Genomic DNA, 22,865 nt, shown 5'->3' on the forward strand with positions numbered 1-22,865 from the left:
TCGGAACAGGATGCCCGCTGAAATCATTAAGCGGGCATCCTGTCACAATGCCGGGGGGGGGGTCATATGACCCCCCCGTATCGGCGATCGCAGCAAACCGCAGGTCAATTCAGACCTGCGGTTTGCAGCGCTTTATGCAGTTTCTGACTATCAGACTGTTGCTTGACGATTCACTTTTTGTCGTGTCTAGTTGGAATGGCTGAAGAAGTGTCTTCAAGCAAAATACGGTCATCCAGATAATTCCGAACGATGTTTTCCGGATAATCCCACACGTTCTACAAACATTGTTGAGAATAGTGAAATTGAAGAGTCAGAAAACAGAATTGGAAATACCATATGGTGTACTTGTACAAATTGTAAACCAATGCCTACTGCAGTAGAATCTATCTGCTGCAAAGAAGTCTCAAATATCAAACCATATATTCAGGTCTCGTTGCGTGCTATAGGTCAAATTATGCATCCTCTGCCGGATAAAGATATGAATAGGTTGGCTAATTTGTTATGTATGTTTTAACATATAAGTGTCTTGATGTTAACACATGCTTCGTAAATAATTTTTCTATTCCTTTTTTTATGATGAGGCTAATTTCACCCATGGGGCAGACTGATCCATCAAACAGATTTGTAGCCAGAATTGCCTGCCTGTTTCGTCAAACTATATGCAAACGCATGTAATTTTATCTGACTGATCATGCATTTTTCAGAATTATTGGGTCATACAAATGCATAATCGTTAATTAAAATGCCTTGCATTACGGGATGTAAAGGCCTGTACATGCACAGTAAGGATAGATCCTGCATTGATATATTTTGATATGTAAAAATAAACTGGATCCAGTATCCCGGCCAGTATTCTTATTTTTGGGCCAAATATAAAATCATACAATGCTGTGAAATTATTGCTGTCATGATCATTCAAAAAGACTAAACTGAAGACATACTGAATGGATTGCTCTCCATTCAGAAAGCATGGGGATATAATTGATCATTTATTTTCAATCATATAGCACCCTGGACCGAACTCTGTTCTGTAATAGATAAATGCAGTTGTGAACGTCACGTAAATTCCATATAATCTGTACTTATTGAATCTTTTCTAATTTTTGGTACATACAGGCTATTAAGGAAAACTAGGATTTGAAATAATCAAAGTTAGGCCGCTCTACTGCGTAAGGTTCCCCGGATGCCAACAGATTCACCCAATCTATAAAACGAAATAAATATATCAAGAAAAGGCTGGGCACTCTCTATATCTGGAGTTAGTGGTACTTTATTCCATAAAATCTTAAAGTTTATAATATTAAAATGTATCATTAATATTTAATGTGACAAGTCTGGCCAGACTAAAAAGTGATAAACAATAAAATAATACAACCGTGAATTAAGAACAAAGGTGCTCCTATAGAACTAAATTGATGGTTTTAGATCCAATGTCCAGAGTTTCACATAAATAATCGTAAAAATAATTGCATAATTTGCAGCGACATTAAATATTTGTAATTGCTCCAAATTTGTCTATACAGTTTATAGTCTATTGATGGACAAATCGAGAAAATGCTTTACAATTTGTTTGAATTGGACTGGTGTGTCAATTATGCCCCCATCGCAAATACTTATTTCATCTCTAAATATTGTGTCTACTCACGAAATAGATCGACGTGGGCGGATCCGGTGGACAGTCTGCGGCGTCCCGCGTGGTGGTTTAAGCCAGATCCCCCACTACTGCTTACTCACATGAGCGTCAATTTCACCAGAGGATAATAGTATGCGATTTTGCTGAAATATTGAGGGTGTCTCGACTAGAAATGTCCTTTATCGTTCGCTTTACCAGATTGGATTTTCACTCACTGGCGCCAGTGGCTCCTTTGCGTGTTTCAGGTTCTCCGAATAACACAGGCTTGTGCGATCTATTCACTATGTTTTCCTTTCAGAGTATTCAAGGCTGTGAATGCTGGTGGTCTTTATGTTGAACAGGAGGGTCCAATACCAAACGCGTTACGGGGCTCTAGGTGGCCCCTTCCTCAGTGGTTGACCTCTCCTCCATAATACATGTCCTTATATAGGGGGGGTTTGTAAAAACGTAAAATGGATCTGGTTTTCCTCAAACAATGTAATGGATTTGACCTGGATCGGACATTACTCATTTCTTTCATATCAATTCCATATTTCAATTTTTCTTCATACATTTTTCATCATACATATTCAACAGGTTCTCTAGATTGTATTGCACCAAAAAACGCAAAATATCAAAAAAACGCATATGCGATATTGATGTGTTTTCATTGTGTTTTCCATAAAAACTTATAATAAACCATTACCAAAACATAAATTACATATATAAACTACTACAATGTAGTATAAAAATGTAAAAAACTTAAAACTTGATGCCTTCATGTCGACAAAAAAAGGGGTCTTATAATCTTATCTTGTACAACAGTTAAAGGGATATCACTGTTAAAAAACCTTAATTTTCAATCGAGTATTTAAAAATATTAAAAAGATACATTTAAAACTTGAGACATTAAAATTGAATGATTAACCAAAATGGCTTCTTTGTTGGCTTGGAGGTTGACTCTTATTCATCTAAGACAACATCTATTGTAAAATTATATTTTCTATGTTTGTCAAGGATCGAATGTCGTATAATAAGGGTGTGGCCATCGGCTAAGGGAGGACCGGCCACCTATAATTCTGGAACGATCCCACATCGGCCGGTGGCACCCACCCTCAAAACCTTTTTTGATCTTAGAAACATTACCCAGGTTTTGAAAAAGTTCTGAGATCAAAAAAAGTTTTGCGAATCATTCTCTTTCGAGTCATTTTAAAAGTGTGCATAATCAGGATCCTTCAGGACTCAAGTTTGCTGCTCTTGAAAAAGTACAGAAGGACTGGAGAGGAGGGGACCACATTGGGAGGATGTCGAGAGCGGAGACACAGAAAATCTTTGAATTTGATACACTCCTGCCAATGGGGTTGAACTCTGAATTCGAACTGTTTGGCTTTCTTGTAAGGAGGAGGTGGGGTGGGTGCCACCGGCCGATGTGGGACCGTACCATAATTAAAGGTGGCCGGTCCTCCCTTAGTCGATGGCACACACCCTTATTATACGACATTCGATCCTTGACAAACATAGAAAATATAATTTTACAATAGATGTTGTCTTAGATGAATAAGAGTCAACCTCCAAGACAACAAAGAAGCCATTTCGGTTAATCATTCAATTTTAATGTCTTAATTTTAAATTTATCTTTGTAATATTTTTAAATACTCCATTGAAAATTAAGGTTTTTTAACAGTGGATATCCCTTTAACTGTTGTACAAGACAAGATTATAAGACCCCTTTTTTGTCCACGATGAAGGCATCAAGTTTTACGTTTTTTAAATTTTTATACTACATTTTAGTAGTTTATATATGCGCAATTTATGTTTTGGTAATGGTTTATTATAAGTTTTTATGGAAAAACGAAATGAAAACGCATCAATATTGCATATGCGTTTTTTTGATATTTTGCGTTTTTTGGTGCAATACAATCTAGAGAACCTGTTGAATATGTATGATGAAAAATGTATGAAGAAAAATTGAAATATGGAATTGATATGAAAGAAATGAGTAATGTCCGATCCAGGTCAAATCCATTACATTGTTTGAGGAAAACCAGATCCATTTTACGTTTTGTATGTTACAAACCCCCCTATATAAGGACATGTATTATGGAGGAGAGGTCAACCACTGAGGAAGGGGGCCACCTAGAGCCCCAAAACGCGTTTGGTATTGGACCCTCCTGTTCAACATAAAGACCACCAGCATTCACAGCCTTGAATACTCTGAAAGGAAAACATTGTGAATAGATCGCACAAGCCTGTGTTATTCGGAGAACCGGAAACACGCAAAGGAGCCACTGGCGCCAGTGAGTGAATATCCAATCTGCTAAAGCGAACAATAAATGACATTTATAGTCAAGAACCCCTCGATATTTCAAATTGTAAAGCATTTTCTCGATTTGTCCATCGATAGACTATAAACTGTATAGACAAATTTGGAGCAATTACAAATATTTAATGTCGCTGCAAATTATGCGATTATTTTTACGATTATTTATGTGAAACTCTGGACATTGGATCTAAAATCCATCAATTTAGTTTTATAGGAGCACCTTTGTTCCTAATTCACGATTGTATTATTATTGTTTAAGTTATTGTTTATCACTTTTTAGTCTGGCCAGACTTGTCACATATAAAATATTAATTATAAATTTTAAGATTTTATGGAATAAAGTACCACTAACTCCAGATATAGAGAGTGCCCAGCCTTTTCTTGATATATTAAGAAAAACTGCTTATAGAGGATTCACTGCTTGGATACACGGCTATCTTGGCGTTGGCAAAAGAAGACCAATTCCATCTTGTGCTGTCTCTGTGATGAGAACTGTATTTCCGGACCCTGACTAAGATTATTGTGGATTTCTTATGTTCAGAGAAGATCCTGCATAGTTCATAGCCATGGAATAAAGTTGTAAATTTTTCTATATTTGGGAAAAAAAATTATAATTCAACCCTTATTTTTGTTAATAATTATATATACAGTCATGTGAAAAAATTAGGACACCCTTTGAAAGCATGTGGTTTTTTGTAACATTTTTAATAAAAGGTTATTTCATCTCCGTTTCAACAATACAGAGAGATTAAAGTAATCCAACTAAACAAAGAAAACTGAAGAAAAGTCTTTTCAAGATCTTCTGTAAATGTCATTCTACAAAAATGCCTATTCTAACTGAGGAAAAAGATAGGACACCCTCACATGTATTCCCTCTTAAATTGGCTCAGATCTCACACAGGTATATCACACCAGGTGCACATAATTAGTAGATCGTTACTCTGCATGTTGAATGAGGCTTGCCCTATTTAAACCTCAGACATTTAGTTTGGTGTGCTCCTGACTGTTGAAGTGAGAGTGAGCACCATGGTGAGAGCAAAAGAGCTGTCAGAGGACTTCAGAAAAAAGATTGTAGCAGCCTATGAGTCTGGGAAGGGATTTAAAAAGATCTCAAAAGATTTTGAAATCAGCCATTCCACTGTCCGGAAGATAGTCTACAAGTGGAGGGCTTTCAAAACAACTGCCAACATGCCCAGGACTGGTCGCCCCAGCAAGTTCACCCCAAGAGCAGACCGCAAGATGCTAAAAGAGGTCTCCAAAAACCCTAAAGTGTCATCTCGAGAACTACAGCAGGCTCTGGCTACTGTTGATGTAGAAGTACATGCCTCTACAATCAGAAAGAGACTGTACAAGTTTAACTTGCATGGGAGGTGTGCAAGGAGGAACCCTTTGCTTTCCAAGAGAAACATCGAGGCCAGACTGACATTTGCCACAGATAAAGTTGACAAAGACCAGGACTTCTGGAATAATGTTCTTTGGACAGATGAGTCCAAAATTGAATTATTTGGACACAACAGCAGAGGACATGTTTGGCGTAAACCAAACACAGCATTCCAAGAAAAGAACCTCATACCAACTGTGAAGCATGGAGGTGGAAGTGTCATGGTTTGGGGCTGCTTTGCTGCAGCAGGACCTGGTCAGCTCACCATCATAGAATCCACGATGAATTCTACTGTGTATCAGAAGGTGCTTGAAGAACATGTGAGACCATCAGTTAGAAAATTAAAGCTGAAGCGGAACTGGACCATGCAACATGACAATGACCCAAAACATACTAGTAAATCAACCAAAGATTGGCTGAAAAAGAAGAAATGGAGAGTCCTGGAATGGCCAAGTCAAAGTCCAGATTTGAATCCCATTGAGATGCTGTGGGGTGACTTGAAAAGGGCTGTACGTGCAAGAAACCCCTCAAACATCTCACAGCTGAAAAAGTTCTGCATTGAGGAGTGGGGTAAAATTTCCTCAGACCGATGTCGAAGACTGGTAGATGGCTACAAGAACCGTCTCACTGCAGTTATTTCAGCCAAAGGAGGTAACACTCGCTATTAGGGGCAAGGGTGTCCTATCTTTTTCCTCAGTTAGAATAGGCATTTTTGTAGAATGACATTTACAGAAGATCTTGAAAAGACTTTTCTTCAGTTTTCTTTGTTTAGTCGGATTACTTTAATCTCTCTGTATTGTTGAAACGGAGATGAAATAACCTTTTATTAAAAATGTTACAAAAAACCACATGCTTTCAAAGGGTGTCCTAATTTTTTCACATGACTGTATATATATATATATAAATAATACATAAAATTTCAAGATTACAAGTAATTACAGTTTATTTGAAACAAAAAAAATAACAAGAGTTCTGTATTTGTCACAAAATATTAGAGGCAATGAATTATGTCCATACAGAGAATAATATTTATACAATTTTGTTTCTTAGGTTAGGGTACTTTCACATTAGCGTTTTTCTTTTCCGGCATAGAGTTCCGTCACAGGGGTTCTATACCGGAAAAGAACTGATCAGTTTTATCCTAATGCATTCTGAATGGAGAGAAATCCGTTCAGGATGCATCAGGATGTCTTCAGTTCAGTCATTTTGACTGATCAGGCAAAAAAGAAAACCGTAGCATGCTACGGTTTTCTCTCCGGCGAAAAAAACTGAAGACTTGCCTGAATGCCGGATTCGGCATTTTTTTCCATAGGAATGTATTAGTGCCGGATCCGACATTCAAAAAACCGGAATGCCGGACCCGTCCTTCCGGTCTGCGCATGCGCAGACCTTTAAAAATGAGAAGAAAAAAAAACTGATCCGTTTTGCCGGATGACACAGGAAAAACGGATCCGGTATTGCAATGCATTTTTCTGACTGATCAGGCATTTTTCAGAAAAATGCCTGATCAGTCAGAAAAAATGACATCCGTTTGCATACAGTTTGCCTGATCAGGCAGTCAGTTCAGGCAACGGAACTGCCTGCCGGAATCAAACAACGCAAGTGTGAAAGTACCCTAAGCATGGCTATAAAACAGCAAAATCAACAAAAAATATACATTTTACAAGGGTTCTGGATTTGTCACATAAGGGTACTTTCAAACTTGCGGCAGAGTGATCAGGCAAGCAGTTTCGTTGACGGAACTGCCTGCTGGACCCGTAGAGACGTATGGCAACAGATGGCATTTGTAACAATGATCAGGATCCTGATCAGTTTTAAAAATGCCTGATCAGTCATAAAAATAAATTCAAATACTGGATCAGTCTTTCCGGTTTCATCCGGCAAAACGGATCGGGCATAATATTTTCTTTTAAACTTATTGTCCGAGCGCGCGTGCGCATACCAGGGACGGATCTGTCATTCCGGTATTTTGAATGCCAGATCAGGCACTAATACATTCATATGTAAAAAAAAAAAAAAAGACGGATCACGCATTACATCACATCCTCACTTTTCTCCAGAGATAAAACTTTAGCATGCTACGGTTTTATCTTTTGCCTGCTCATTAAAAATGACTGAGATTAATAGATCCTGATGCATCCTGGACGGATTTCACTCCTTTCAAAATGCATGGGGATGTGACTGATCTGTATTTTTCCGGCATAGAGCCCCAAAGACCAAACTCTCTGCCGGAAAACATAACATATATAACATTAAATGACATATGTCAATACAGAGCAAAATATCTATACATTTTTTTTCTTATGTTTAGTGTAGCTTCACACTTGCGGCCGGACGGATCCGACAGGCCACAAATGTAAAAGTACCCCTACTGGGCTATAAAACTTCATAATTTGGGTACTTTCACACTTGCGGCATGACGGATCCTGCAGCCTGTTCACCCTGTCGGATCACTCCTGCTGCTATTTTGCTGCTCCGGCCCCATTTACTATTATGGGGATGGTGGTGGAACTCCGGCTCAGCGCGGCAGTGCGGGGTGAGAGGCCACTGGACGAAAAAGTATGAGTTGCTTTACTTTTCGTCCAGCGGCCTATCGCCCGGCACTGCCATGCTGCGCCGCAGCTCCCCCACCGTCACCATTATAGTCAATGGGGACAAAGTGGCGGTCCGGTGAAATAGCGGCAGGACTGGTCCGACACGGTGAACGGGCTGACGTATCCATCCTGCCGCAAGTGTGAAACAACACGTACAACAAAAATATATACATATCACTAAAAATTTTACAAGGGTTCTGGAATTCAGATAAAATATAACAGATAATAACATAGGTCATTACAGAGCATAATAATTAGACATTTTTTTTTCTAGTTTTGACTTGGCTATAAAACTAGAAATTTACATAAACCTATATTTACATAACTTCCAGATTTGTTACAGACAATCAAAAAGACAATGACTTATGTTGACACAGAGCATACAATTTTTGTAGTGTGTTGACTTGGCTAGAAACACTGTGCTCTCTGATTAGTTATATACATTGCTGTGTTCTGTCCCGTCAAGGCAAGCCAGGGCATTTCCATCTTCTCCGCCTGTGTACAAAGGTAATTGTTAGTCATCAAAATTATGTTCAAAACACCGCCTGTGGAAAGAAAAAGTCAAACACCCAAGCTGGAAAACATTTTCTATTTTCATGCACCTACTGTAGAGCCACATGGAAAAACATATATCACACCACAAGTCGAAAGCGATGATCTCCTCCACTCAGTCAATCCACCTGTAACAAAAAAGGAAAGTGGTTTGAAAAATGTATAACACCAATTAGGAATCCGTACAGTGGGATATGTCCACTTTACTCCTTTCTTACCGCTTGTACAATCAGCGAGGTCCCGTCCAGGAAAGACAAGGGGGGCTTCCTCCTTCTCCGCCTGTGCACAAAGGTAATTGTTAGTCAGCCCAAAAGACACACACTGTAACGGGAAAACTTTTCCTCTTTGCATTCACCTACCGTAGAGTTGATTGGAACAATCGCACGCCACGGCTGGAGAGATGTTCTCAAACCAGGAAATATAAAATCTTTGAATCTGCAAACATTAAATCACTTACAAAAAAGTTTGGCTTCTCATAAACCAAAACCAGTAACCAATCAAAATTAGAAAAGTAACGGAAAAGCAACAATCGATATTGGATGAAACTGAAAACTAAAATTTTTGTATATCAGGATAGCCGACCAGTCAATCATTATTACTTGCCAAACCGAGACCAATGTTGACGTAGAACAACTTCTTTTTTAGGCCGCTTAACATTTGCAATGTTGGATGGAAGATCTGGTGTCCGACTATTCCATTCTGATGTGAGGTCTCCTAAAGCTATTTTTAAACAGTCGGCTAAAATTTTCTCAACATGTTCTATACTCATTGGTTCATAAACGTTTTTCACCATCCAGCGTTTTTTCCCCTTTGGAAAAATTAATTTTGTTCATTTTGTACCAATGGAAGCTGAGACAGATGTTGGGAGTTTAACAACTGCTTGTTCTCTTCCCAGATTATTATTATGTTCTAAAATAGCAAGTTTTGTTCTAGCTTCCATGCCATCAATTCCAAAATGTATTATTTTAGTACAAAACTTTAGTACTAAGCTGTGGAAGGCTTCAAGTGGTCCGGTGTGGCAATTTCTGATCAAGTGTGGAACATCGCTCAAGAATTGTTGATTTTGGACGATCTCCTCCAGTCTACGAAAAGCGGTACTCTCCTTTTTTAGCCATAATACTGAAGGGTTTTCATTTAATTCTTCATGGGAGAATTTTTTGTAGTGTTCTCCATTTTCCGTGCATGTCTAGTATGTGATAGAGAACAGAATTCCAACGTTCCCTGAAGAAAACTTAATTGTGGTCACACGTTTTTAGACTCCACCAGAAATGGTTCACTATCTTATCGATCCAAGGTTTCAGTTCCTGTCCAGCTCTTCCGTTACTTGCCTTTAACAATTTTATTTTTTTATAGACTTTGCGTAATGCCAAATGTCAAACTGATGGTCTATGTCAGTGTACAACTCACGCATCAACTTTTGGATACTGACATGTCGATCAGAGACAAAGACACATACGTCAAAGCCGTTGTTAATTAATCTTTCCATAACTGTTTTAAAACCAAACTTCTCCATAGCAACTGAAGAACTGCACTGGCTTCGATGCACAACTTCAAAATCAATATTGTTTTCTGTATACAGGTCCATAACTGTGTATATACAATATTTGGCAGAGTGGCCAGGGCTATCACATTGACCATCTCCAGCTATACACATTGGAAAAGCATGCATTTGTTCATGTACTTTTCTCTTTTCTTCTTGCCAGGCAATATCAATTGCAGGGAAAATAAATTAGGTTTGATAACGGTAAAAACTTGTCTCTGAAAATGCGGTTAAACCAAAAATGTTAAAAAACCCGTTGACCTTTTGAAAATGTAGTCCACTGCACAATATTAAAGCAGCTAAAAGAACATTGCCACTCCAAAAATGACCAATTTTAGGCTGGGTACTCCATAATAAAGACGAGTGCCCCCTCCTACAACTACCGCAAATTGTCAAAGCACTTCCCTGTCTTTGTTTAGAAAGCGAACATATAGTTATATTACAACCGTCAGTATACTGACATTTCACCTGACGTAGAAGTGCATCAAGGCAACTTTCGTTAACAATAAATTTATCATCGGTCACCATTTATTCAACAGTTAGTTCAGGGATAGAATTATCATGGTCAGTTTCCAAAACTGACTGTAATGCAATCAAATCAGATGAGCAGTCATACGAGTTATCCCTTGAATCCAGACCTTCATCTACATCAGCTTCAGCATGACTGACAATATTGCTGATCTCCTGAATTTCTCCAGTTAATGGAAAAATTCCACTAACCACATCATCATCACAGTTATCGACATCTTCAGGTTGCAACAAAATTTTGTATTTTTTCATAGTAATAGGAGACAGCAGGCTAACAAAAGGAATGCTACTTTGATTTAGATTTGTTGAAGCTTTTGGTAAAGGTGTAGATTCAGTTCCAATATGAGTAAGTTGTCTTAGAGGGGATTCTTGTTCCACAAGGACCACGTTTGATTCTCGAGTAATAATTCTTGAATTTGTTAAATCATAATTGAGTCGAAGCATCACTGAATTGTGAAGTTGGAATTTCAACAGTCTCTGTTACTTGTTGATTTTCCACGCAAGAAACAAATTCAGTCTGCCCGCTTGACTCGGTATTTAAAGATGCTTCTGAGGACACAACTATATTATCAAACTATTTGTGGATATCCTGCAACTTGTAAAAAATTGTGATAGTGTAAATCTGTATGGTTGTGCTATCCTGCAATGCGCAGATTGTACTTGCACGGCACTCCACCGACAACAGGCGTATCAAAGGTATCCTCCGCGGCTTGTTTTATTCTTCGCAGCGAAGGTCCACGTTCACACGCCAGCGCACAGAGTTCAACCACGGACTTTATTCCAGCACACACCAGATGAGTCTGCTAGTATTCCCAATTTCTTTTGGTTTAAAAATTTCTGTGGATACAAGTGGCTCCTACCATAGTGAAGCTCCGATAGCTAGTTTAAAAAGTTTATTCAGTACATACTTACAAACATGTTAAACAAAACATGCAATGCGGCAGCTCACTGCAAACCAAATAAAGTACAAAATTGCATCATAATTACAGATGCTACACTAATAAGTTAGAGATGCTTAGCAAATCATTTTGTACAAAATTATTTGAGCCCGGCTGCCACACGTCAAGGCGATCTCTAGTTAGACGGGTTCCTAACACTCAATTTTACCTGTTGTGTGCCATGACGGCTATCATATAATTCAGGAAGTGCAGGTTCCACATGCATGCTGGATTTGCCTGAATTTCTGTCATTTTTAGTGCCAAAATGGCAGAATGGAGGCCATTTTGGCACCAAAAATGACAGAAATTCAGGCAGATCCAGCATGCATGTGGAACCTGCACTTCCTGAATTATATTATAGCCGTCATGGCACACAACAGGTAAAATTTAGTGTTAGGAACCCGTCTAACTAGAGATCGCCTTGGCGTGTGGCAGCCGGGCTCAAATAATTTTGTACAAAATGATTTGCTAAGCATCTCTAACTTATTAGTGTAGCATCTGTAATTATGATGCTATTTTGTACTTTATTTGGTTTGCAGTGAGCTGCCGCATTGCATGTTTTGTTTAACAGTCTTGTTCTCAGCCATAGCAACGTGCCCCTGCGCTTTGGGATGTGCTGACTGACCCCCTTTTTCTTTATACTTACAAACATGCACTTTAAAATCGCATTAAAAATCCCAGCGTCTTTTCCTTTGCCCGACCCAGGTTTCGCTCCTTGAGCTTCGTCAGGGGCACAGGAGCGAAACCTGGGTCGGCTAAAGGAAAAGACGCTGGGATTTTTAATGCGATTTTAAAGTGCATGTTTGTAAGTATGTACATTAAAAATCATTACTTTACTATATAAATACAGATGTTTAGACAGGAAGAAGAATGGAAGGCTCAAAACACCTCAATGGAAGATAACAGTGGGTGCTCTATTCTCTGGGTCACCTACCCAGTGTGGAAGTTATAGAATAAAAAACAAAAGATGAATAGGCACAACCACTTTCTGGAGTGTATACTAGAGATTAAATTCAGCACACGGGTATTATAACCCTAAATGTTAAAAAACACATATAATAAAATGGCAATCTTAAAATGGTAGCATACAGCAATACAACACAGCAAATAATTAATGAATAGTAATGATAAAATATCAGCAAAAATGATATAATATATGGCAGCAGTCAATAAATAGTGGAATTGTAGCAGCCAAAGTCTCTAGATGTAGCAGCAATACATGTCTAGTTGACAGTCAAAAATTCCCAATATATTGAAATAGAGATGAGGAAGAAAGATGCCCAGTGTGTATATCACTTCTATCCGTATATCACATTGAATGTAATCACACAAGTCCTCATTAATATGAGTGCAAAGTATCCATGCCTAATTGTAGCACAAAGTCATTTACCGCTCCTTCTCTCTGCTTTATGAATATATGTGGCATATAATGCCTACTCACATGTGTCGCAGTCCAAGTAGTGTGGGCACTTGATTTTTCGTCTGGACGCTGGAGACACGTGTGTCCTAGGCAGTCGTGCCGTCAAGGACCTTCTGCTGTGTCATCTAGTGGGAGTGTCCTTGATGACGTATTCAGTCAGATGACTGGTCAGGTGATCCAAGTCCTTATGCCGATATAGGCAAAAACACTTTGTATTCTCGCAGGTCCTTTATATGATTCTTCTTTCTTTTGGTGGAGTTTTCTGTGCACACATATACTCCTGTTGAATCCGGTACCGCAGTTAGCTGGACTAGACGCGTTTCGAGGCTGCTTGCCTCTTCCTCAGTAGATCCAGAACTGCGGTTTTCTAATCTTTTTTATATGGCGTCTTCTAATTAAGGGTATAGTGGAAAACATGACTCCAAATCTATACACATTGGGAATGGATCTTAATTTTATCCTACATATATTCAACTCTTACAATGCTGCATAAGTTCTACTTACATATACAATATAAAATACATTATAAAATACTTTTTGTTTTTTAAAACTTGCATAAAAGGCTTAACATTTTTAAATATAAATTTAAAATAATTGGAAATATATCTCTGTCGGTCACTTGCGGTTTCATTGCGTTTTCTCTAATGTCCCATCTTAATAAAATAAAATAATAGATGGAGCTATTGGTGCCTGGGAGTAAGGGGAGATCAGAGTGCTGGAAATGATAGAGCCGGACTCTGATGTCCCGTCAGTCCCAGGACACCACATTTAGAGAAAGCCAAATACTTCTAGGTCTGCATTTAGGCCTCTTGGCACCAAAGTTCCATATTCAAAAATCCTTCTCCGAGACATATGGTTCCCTCTTCTCCAGCTTGGTTGTATTTTTTCTATAGCTATATACCGTAATGTGCTGGGATCCTGATTGTGATATGTCTTAAAGTGCTTGGATCCCGTATGTTTCTCGTATCCTTTTCGGATATTAGAGACATGTTCGGAGACCCTTTTCTTCAGTGTTTGTTTTGTCCTCCCTATGTACTGCTTATCGCAAGTACATTGTAATACATAAATAACATCTGTAGTGTTACAATGTACTTGAGGAAGTCTTTGATTTTTCATTTAAAGTTATTGCTCGTAGATGTAATTTCATCTATTTTTCTATGGTTATTAGTGATCTTGCAATTCGAGCAACTTCCACACCTGAAGAATCCTTGTAAACCCATCCATTTATCCATAGTACTTGAATTAGTCTTCTGATTATATTTGATGGTGGGTGCTACTTTAAGAGCCAAAGAGGGAACTTTAGTATAGATAATTTCCGGATGTGTTGGTAGAAGGGGGCCAACTATTTTATCTTCACGTAAAAAGTGCCAGTGCGTATTAATACATTTTTCCACCTTCTTATATTGTGCGTTGAATGGAAGGATAATTCTTATCTTATCTTCTCCTATTTCTATTTGTTTCTTCAAAGAAAGAGGCCCTAACCATCGCCTTCACTTTATTCAGTGCTTTTTCTAGTAGCAATGGTGGATATTGTTTTTCATCAAAATCTTTCCTCATTTGTTTGGCCTCTTCCTCAAAATGTTCATCCAAGGTACAATTTTGTTTCAAACGTCTAAATTGACTAGTTGGCACATTGGATAACCATCTTGGGAGGTGGCAACTTGTATGCAAAATATAACTATTTCTAGTTATTGGTTTGCGGTATGTGTTGCAAATTAATTGTGGCCCTTTTACTGTAATACATAAGTCTAAAAATTCCACTTGTTCCTTACTGATTGTTGCAATAAAAGCTAAATTTCCATCGTTTTGATTCAATTCTGCTATAAATTCCATTAATCTAGTCTCTTCCCCACTCCACATAAAGAGGATATCGTCGATATACCTTCGCCATAGGACCAGGTTGGCACCCAGCTTAGGCTCAATCATCTCACGTTCCCATTGGGCCATAAAGAGATTGGCGTAGCTGGGTGCGAACCTGGTCCCCATGGCGGTACCTCTAACCTGGAGAAAAATTTGGAAGAGTACCAGAAGTAATTATGTGTCAGAATATGTTCAATACCTCTCACTACAAACATGATTTGTTCTTCTTTCAAATGCTTTTCCCTATTGAGCATTTTTTGTATTGCCTCAAGACCTTGATTATGTATAATCGAGGTGTATAGGGAGCTAACATCTAGTGTAACCAGATACCACTGTGGGTCATATTTTAGCATTTCAATGGTTTTGATTATATCTGTTGTGTCCTTGATGTAGGAAAAAGTTTTCTTTACACAAGGTTGGAGAAATCGGTCTATATAATGTGACAAGTTACTTGTAATGGATCCTATCCCTGAAATGATGGGACGTCCAGGTGGATTTTCACTATTCTTGTCTACCTTGGGCAGGCAATAGAATACAGGGATCCTCTGTTCCGTATCTAATATATATTTGTACTAATTTTCATACAAAAGTCCCTATTCCTTGCCCTCCCTACATAATTCCATAGGGACACAGTGACAACTTATTTAGTGAAAAATGAATAAAGTTATTTATCCCTCAGTAAGGAGAGATAGTATAAATGGCAACAGTAATATTGCCACAGTGGCCAACGTGTCCCGTCCCTTCATATTCGTTGCCTCAGGGGAGGGGGGCACTGAGGGGGTAGGTACTACTACCCCAGTCATGCTCGTTGCCTAGGGGGAGGGGGGCACAGAGGGGGTAGTTACTACTACCCCCCTGCATGCTCGTTGCCTCAGGAGAGGGGTGCACTGAGGGGGTAGGTACTACTACCCCCAGTCATGCTCATTGCCTTAGGGGGAGGGGGGCACTGAGGGGGTAGGTACTACTACCCCCAGTCATGCTCGTTGCCTTAAGGGGGCACTGAGGGGGTAGGTACTACTACCCCCAGTCATGCTCGTTGCTTAGGGGGAGGGGGGCACAGAGGGGGTAGGTACTACTACCCCCCTGCATGCTCGTTGCCTCAGGGGAATATCACATTAGAGACATCATGCTCGTTGGTCTAGGGGTGATTTTGACACTTACCTGCAGGATGCTGATACTGCTGCTGCTGTCGCTGCCGTCGTCTTCTGCGCTGGGGACTCCAAGATGGCGCCGGCTCCGGAACTCTGCAAGCTCAAGTTCTCGTGAGAACTTGAGCTCCTTCTCCCTGGCTGAGAGCCGAACGCTGAGATTGGATGCGCTCGCAGCCAGGGAGAAGTGAAGACCGCCCAGCAGAACTAAGAGATCGACGCCTACTATAACCTAGACGCCTCATTTGCATATGAGGCACTGAAACTAACGGGGAGTGCAGCGGGCGAATGGGGGGTCCATTTGAAAAAAGAAAAGGTGTCTGGGCACCACTGGCAGCAGCACTATAAGGTAGTGTGATAATTGAACAATGATTTTTTTGGTGAAAGGTCCTCTTCTTAAAGAGGACCTTTCATCTGGCAGAAAATTGTGAACTAAGTGTCATGATATATACAGCGGCACCCAGGGATCTCACTGCACTTACTATTATCCCTGGGCGCCGCTCCGTTCTCCCACTATGCCCTCCTGTATGTTAGGTCACTTGGTTATTGTAGGAGGAGACTGCTCTTGTTCTCCTGGGCGTCTTCTTCTGCCAGGCTGTAGCGCTGGCCAATCGCAGCGCAGAGCTCACAGCCTGGGAGAAAAAACCTCCTCATATTGTACATAATGACCTAATGCCTATCTACAGGATAGGTGATAAATATTCAATTGCTGGGGTCTGACTGCTGGAGCACCCACTGATCATGAAAAAAGGGGTCGTTACATTCAATTACATTATCGCCAATCTACAGTGCTGCCCATAATTATTCATTCCCCTGGCAAATTTTGACTTAGTTACTTTTATTTAACCAGCAAGTAATTTTTTGCCGGGAAATAACATATGTGTCTTCCAAAAGATAATAAGACGATGTACAAGAGGCATTATTGTGGAAAAAAACAACATTTCTCAGCTTTTATTTACAATTGAGCAAAAAGTGTCCAGTCCAAAATGATTCCTACCCTTCTCAATAATCAATAGAAAAGCCTTTATTGACTATTACAGCGATCAGACGCTTCCTATAATTGCAGACCAGCTTTTTGCAGGTCTCCACAGGTATTTTTGCCCATTCATCTTTAGCAATGAGCTCCAAATCTTTCAGGTTGGAGGGTCTTCTTGCCATCACCCTGATCTTTAGCTCCCTCCACAGATTCTCAATTGGATTCCAATCTGGACTCTGGCTGGGCCTCTCCAAGACGATAATGCTGTTGTCTGCCAACCATTTCTTTACTACTTTTGCTGTGTGTTTTGGGTCATTGTCCTGCTGAAATGTCAACTGGTGCCCAAGGCCACGTTTCTCTGCAGACTGCTTGATGTTGTCAGTGAGAATCCTCATGTATTGCTCTTTTTTCATGGTGCCGTTTACTGTGATTAGGTTCCCTGGTCCATTGGCTGAAAAACACCCCCAAAGCATTAGGTTCCCACCACCATGTTTGACAGAGGGGATGGTGTTCTTTGGGTTGAAGGCTTCTCCTTTTTTACGCCAAATGAAGGAAACATCATTGTGACCAAACAATTCAATTTTTGTTTCATCTGACCATAACACAGAAGACCAGAAGTATTTTTCTTTGTCCAGATGAGCTTTTGCAAAGGCCAAGCGAGCTTTTGTGTGTCTTATCTGGAGAAGTGGAACCCAGCAGTGTGCAGTGTCCGTTGGATTGTCTGCCTTGAGACATTGCCACCAGCAGAGCTCAGATTCACCCGGATGGCCTTGGTGGTGATCCTTGGATTCTTTTTCACCTCTCTAACTATCCTCCTGGCAGCACAGGTGTCACTTTTGGCTTCCGACCACGTCCTCTGAGATTTTCCACAGTGCAGAACATCTTGCATTTTTTGCTCAAATGTAAATAAAAGCTGGGAAACGTTTTTCTTTCCCCACAATAATGCCTCTTGTACATCCTCTTGTCTTTTGGGAGACACCTGTGTCATTTCCCGTCCCAAAATTACTTGCTGGTTGAATAAAAGTAACTTTAAGGCTAGTTTCACACTTGCGTCCTGAGGCTATTTCGCCGTGCCCGCGGACCGCCGCTCCGTCCCCATTATAGTCAATGAGGGCGGAGCTCCGGCGCATGGAGAAAGCTGCCGGACTAAAAAGCCTGACATGCAGTAATTTTAGTCCGGCGGCCTTTCTCCGTGCACCGCCGTGCTGCGCCGGAGCTCCGCCCCCGTCCCCATTATAGTCAATGGGGACGGAGCGGCGGCACGGCGAAATAGCCGCAGGACGGATCCGACATGGTAAACAGCCTGTCGGATCCGTCCTGCCACAAGTGTGAAAGTCCCCTAAGCCAAAATTTGCCAGGGGTATAAATAATTATGGGCAGCACACAAGGGTCTTAAGACCACGTTCCCTTGATCTTGGGGGTCCCAGCAGACAGAGCCCCACCAATCAGACACTTATCACCTGTTGTAATGGGGCTTGCAGAAATCCATGTGCATGCCGCTGCATTGAAATGAATGGAACTGATTTTCAGTCATGGATCAGAATCTGCAGCGTGTGAAATGTTAGGGTATGGCCAAACAACCTGGTCACGTCACGGCAGACGCATGACACTTTACCTTTTTGCACTTTACTATATAGTTGGCCACCACACCACCAAATAAGTGGTGCACTTTGTTAATTCTACCTGCACACAGAAATGGGCGCATGTACATACCAGGTCAGGCCTAGTCCCTAATAAGAAAAGGAGGAACATTTGCAAGAATCCCTCCATTATATAAGGTATGCCCATAAAACATGATGGCGATGGACGACGTCCGGGACAAGCTTGCATTTTAGTCAGACGCGTACAGCTCATGAGGCGTACTTAGGGGTATATGGCGCACGCTACCCTGACTGACACCAGACTTTGTGCATAAAATGGAGTTCTGACAAAATGGTGAAACTGTTTCCTATAGCAATTACGCTTAGAAAAATGAGTCGTAATCGCTGGGAGCAACGGCGCTGTATGGTACAGGTCAGAAGGACCCCCGTAAGAAGTAAGGGCAGGGCTACGCGACGGCATTTGTTGCGCAATGTTTATAATGATAGTCTATGGTGTCGAACTGCGACACGACAGTCGCAAAAAAAAACATTTGAAATGTTGCGTCGCAGTATGTCGCATGTCGCAGTGCGACACCAGACTATCATTATAAACATTGTCACGCAACAAATGTTGCAGTGTAGTTGTGCCTCATGTGTCGCGCGATCATCCAGGATATAAAGGTGCTGCTCATCCTGGTACATGTAGAGGGCAGTACCCAGCATACAGGAGAGTAACAGGAGCCACTGTCAGTCGGGATGTATGAGATCTGTGATCTTTTAAATCTCTATTATGTTTCTGAGGGATTTCACTTTCAACCCCATCACTGCCCTAGATCTCCAGTGATTTAAATATTCACCCTTTCAGGGCCATATGTGTTTCCATCAGCACCATGGCATTTAAATGGAGGTGCAGGAAGCATGCTTTACCCCAACTCTATTTAAGCTCTTCCAAGCCACGGTCGTCCTGAGGACCGGTGATAAACGCCTGTAGCTGGGAAACACCATAAACCCATTCCCTAGTCTAGATCAATAGGGATGGTGGCGGCCAGTATAGAATGTGAACACAGTATGGAGACAGTAATATGTGGGTATTTCATAGCAGAATTATGTTGGTGTTAGTTAGGCAGTATTATCATTATGTGAACACTGTGGGGTTATATGTGGACAATGCAGCAGTAGTAGTGTATAGTTGCTAATTTGAAAGTATTATTTAGGGACTATGTGTCACGACCATGATCATGGTCGTGACTCAGGATCCGCATGCAGTTGCCTAAGGTTTGGTTTTATTGTCAAACACATGGTGAGGGCTGCTGGTATGTTGCCTCACGTGTGGTTGCCGCTGGTAACATGATTGTACTTGGCAGTATAACAGCCTGAGCTGTTGCTAGGCAGCTTGCTGTCAAGTGCATGCGGTAACTCCTGGTTGGGTGTGTGTGTATGTATGCACTTTGTATGTCTGGTGTGCACGAGGTTTATGTAGGTGTGCACTGTGACACTTCCCTTCACTGTGGCTGCCCGTGGCAACGTTTGGTATTGTGTACATGTGGTGGCAGTGTCTCGGCCTTCTGGCTGACTCCCAGGACGTGGTTGCCACGCATGTCGTTGCCTGCGGTAACAGCTGCAGTGTGATGTTCATTTGGACACTTCCCCTTTAAGGGCTTCCATCCCTTGCCTGGTGTAGGAAGGGTTAACTCCCTCTTTGTGTGAACACTGGGTGTGGCTACAGGGGCTATTTAGCCTCAGTTGAGAGCAGAGGTCTGAGGGGCACTCCAGGCATGTTGCTGGAGTCATCCTCCTGGTTTGTATACCATCTGCCAGTGAGGGGCCACCCTTGTGGTCATAAATGTTGTTATGTTATGTTAAGTTTACATCTATGTGGTGTCTGTTATTATTGCAGCTATGGTTCTGGGTCCCTGTGTGTTTATGTGTGCTGTGTCCTTTTATGTTTGTGTGTGGACTTCAGCACTTGTGTCCAGGGATCCAGTAGGCAGGTAGAGGTGGAAGTCATTCACTCTCCTGCCATATCCATAGTCTGTTTATGTTTATATCCCATTGCAGCTCGGCCAGTTTAGACTCCTGTTTCTCCGCATCCAGGAGGAACAGGTGGTCTACCCAGCTCCTAGTTCAGGGATCGGCGGAGGGTGAGTAGGGATCTGAGATTCCTGAGCATGGGCCCTCCTACCTTCAAGGTCGGCTCATGCAGCTAGGAGTCAGGGTCGGATTAGGGATGCGTTAGGAGGTGACCTGCTCCCTTATTCTGTTGTCCTAGCCGAGCAGCGACTAACATCTCATGGCATCACACGGCTGAGGGTTTTCCCCATCCTCAGCCGTGACAGGATGATGCACATGCTCTCAGGAGTCGACACCCCTGCCACGCAGCCTCACAGGACCAGTATGTACGCATATGGCACAGTCAGAACAGATGAGAAATGACAGAGGTCTTTACCAGCAGATGCAGTATTAGGAATGGAATGGCTGTACAGTAGTGGCATATACTAAGTTCCTTCAAAAAAGTGCGGCCTGCGCCACTGCCAGCAATCCAGCTACTTCCAAAGAGGTGAGTGACTGGTGTGACGCAGCCTCGCTTACCTTTGCAAGTCGAGGAGGTGGGAGGATGTGGCGCAGTGTAGGGGTCGTTATTTATTTTCTTTACTTTAGGTATCTGTATGTATTAAGGGCTATCTTTTGTACCTTTTATGATACGATATGTACACATTATCAATGTACATTGATGTAGGGCCATAACAGGGTCAGGTTTAGACTTAGGTACGAGGACAGGGTACTTCCACCATCAGGGGGTATCCCTGGGACAGTTCACTTCCCCCTGACCCAGTCTCCTTTGATACCTTTATTAATATCTGCGAATATCTGTGTAATCTTTTTTGTTTCTTTTGCGGTGAGAATCTCTAACGGATCTTCCTTTAGATATGTGTTATCATTAGGGCATTATTTGCTCAGTTACCCCTGAATATAATTGATAATGGTAGTTTTAATAAGCTCGTTTTTTTCTGATATATATAGCAGCGTACCCGTATGCAAGGGCAGGGGTCGGGGAGGTCGGGAGGAGGAGGAGCAAGTAAGTAGTAAGTCGTTCACTAATGCGAGCCATGCCGCTTGCTCGAATAGTGAAAGATAGGATCGGGAGTCGGGACACGGAGCTGCCTTGGGCCCCCAGAAGCAACTGGGCCCGGGGAACCTGCCCCTTTTGCCCCACGTTACAGACGGCCCTGCAGTCAGTGCAGCAAGGTGTAATCGGATTGTTCCTATTACCCGGCTGTAACCTCCCCTACTGAACTCTGTTCAACAGAAATGCTGTGGAATGATTCCTTCCTATCCTTTCTCTACACCTTGAATAATCTTTCTCTGAACTTGTAAATTATTTTTTCAGCACAATGAAGTTTTTTCAAGCACTGTCCCTAGCGCCTGCTGACGTCACTCCCCTGCACTAAGTACACTGGAAAATGGCAGAATCCAAGATGTCTGATGCTATTTATATGGCTGTGACATCACAGGGCTGGCTGGCTGCTGATTGACTGCATGCATGGCATTGTGGGTGACCCTGCCTTCCCAGAGTTCCTTTCTCCATGTCCTCACACATGCAGCAGCCATTTTAGGAAAAATTGAGATCCGTTACCATGAATCGTGACGAAATTCAAATTCAGTGCGAATCGAATTAAACCTGAAATTCGGATCGAATTCCACTTCGTCAACTTCCATTTGCTCATGCCTAATTATTTGCCGTTCAGTGGTGCAGTTATATGCTCTAAAGCCCTTTTCGGCGTGTATTAGTGGCACAAAAAAAGTATTTGCCGTTGTGTGGTGAAGTGAGAAAACTACAGCCTTTTTTGGGGTGTTTTCATTTCCTTTTTATTTATTTATTTGATCTAACAGTATGTCAGACAGAGAAGTGCCAGGCCCTGCACAGGGTAGTGACAGAGGCCTAAATGTTCTGGTGCAGGCAAAGGTCGCAGCAGAGTAAGGGGGCGGCAGCAGGAGTCGCAGCGAGAGGCCTGAGCTCCTAGTGTCACCTAGCGGTCGTGTCTTGACCAGCAACCCAGCAGTTCTTGAATGGTTGACTCGGTCATCCACTACGTCCCAAGTGACATCAGACACCCCCAGCCCAGGGTCAGTGGGAGCTGGCCCTGTGCCCTCACCTGTCCTCAACCTGCCTCTGTCCTTTTCTGTTCACTCAGTCAGAGAAGTATTGTATGCTGTGGGCTCAGCTCTACTATACAGCGAGGACGAGCTACTAGAGGACAGTCAGCAGCTACTGGCCAGCCAAGATGTGGAGGAGACACCTGCCGCTTCCTCCGGTAGGCGGGCAAGTAGTGATGAGAAGAGTGGCGTGGGAGCTGGTGTTGCAAGCGGTCAGGCTCCTAAACCAGAGACTATTGAGGAGGACATCAGTGACGT

The 22,865-nt window shown here is 41.7% G+C and overlaps 1 long non-coding RNA gene across 1 annotated transcript; it reads right to left on the reverse strand.

The window, feature by feature from the left end:
• Positions 1-8,355: 8,355 nt before the first annotated feature.
• On the reverse strand, positions 8,356-8,809 carry LOC122938683. Its single transcript, XR_006390050.1, has 3 exons — positions 8,681-8,809; positions 8,517-8,590; positions 8,356-8,405 (listed from the first exon to the last, which is right to left on the reverse strand). It is a non-coding gene; the product is annotated as an uncharacterized LOC122938683 (long non-coding RNA).
• Positions 8,810-22,865: the final 14,056 nt, after the last annotated feature.

This window comes from Bufo gargarizans, chromosome 5 (assembly GCF_014858855.1).
Source record: "Bufo gargarizans isolate SCDJY-AF-19 chromosome 5, ASM1485885v1, whole genome shotgun sequence".
NCBI lineage: Eukaryota > Metazoa > Chordata > Amphibia > Anura > Bufonidae > Bufo > Bufo gargarizans.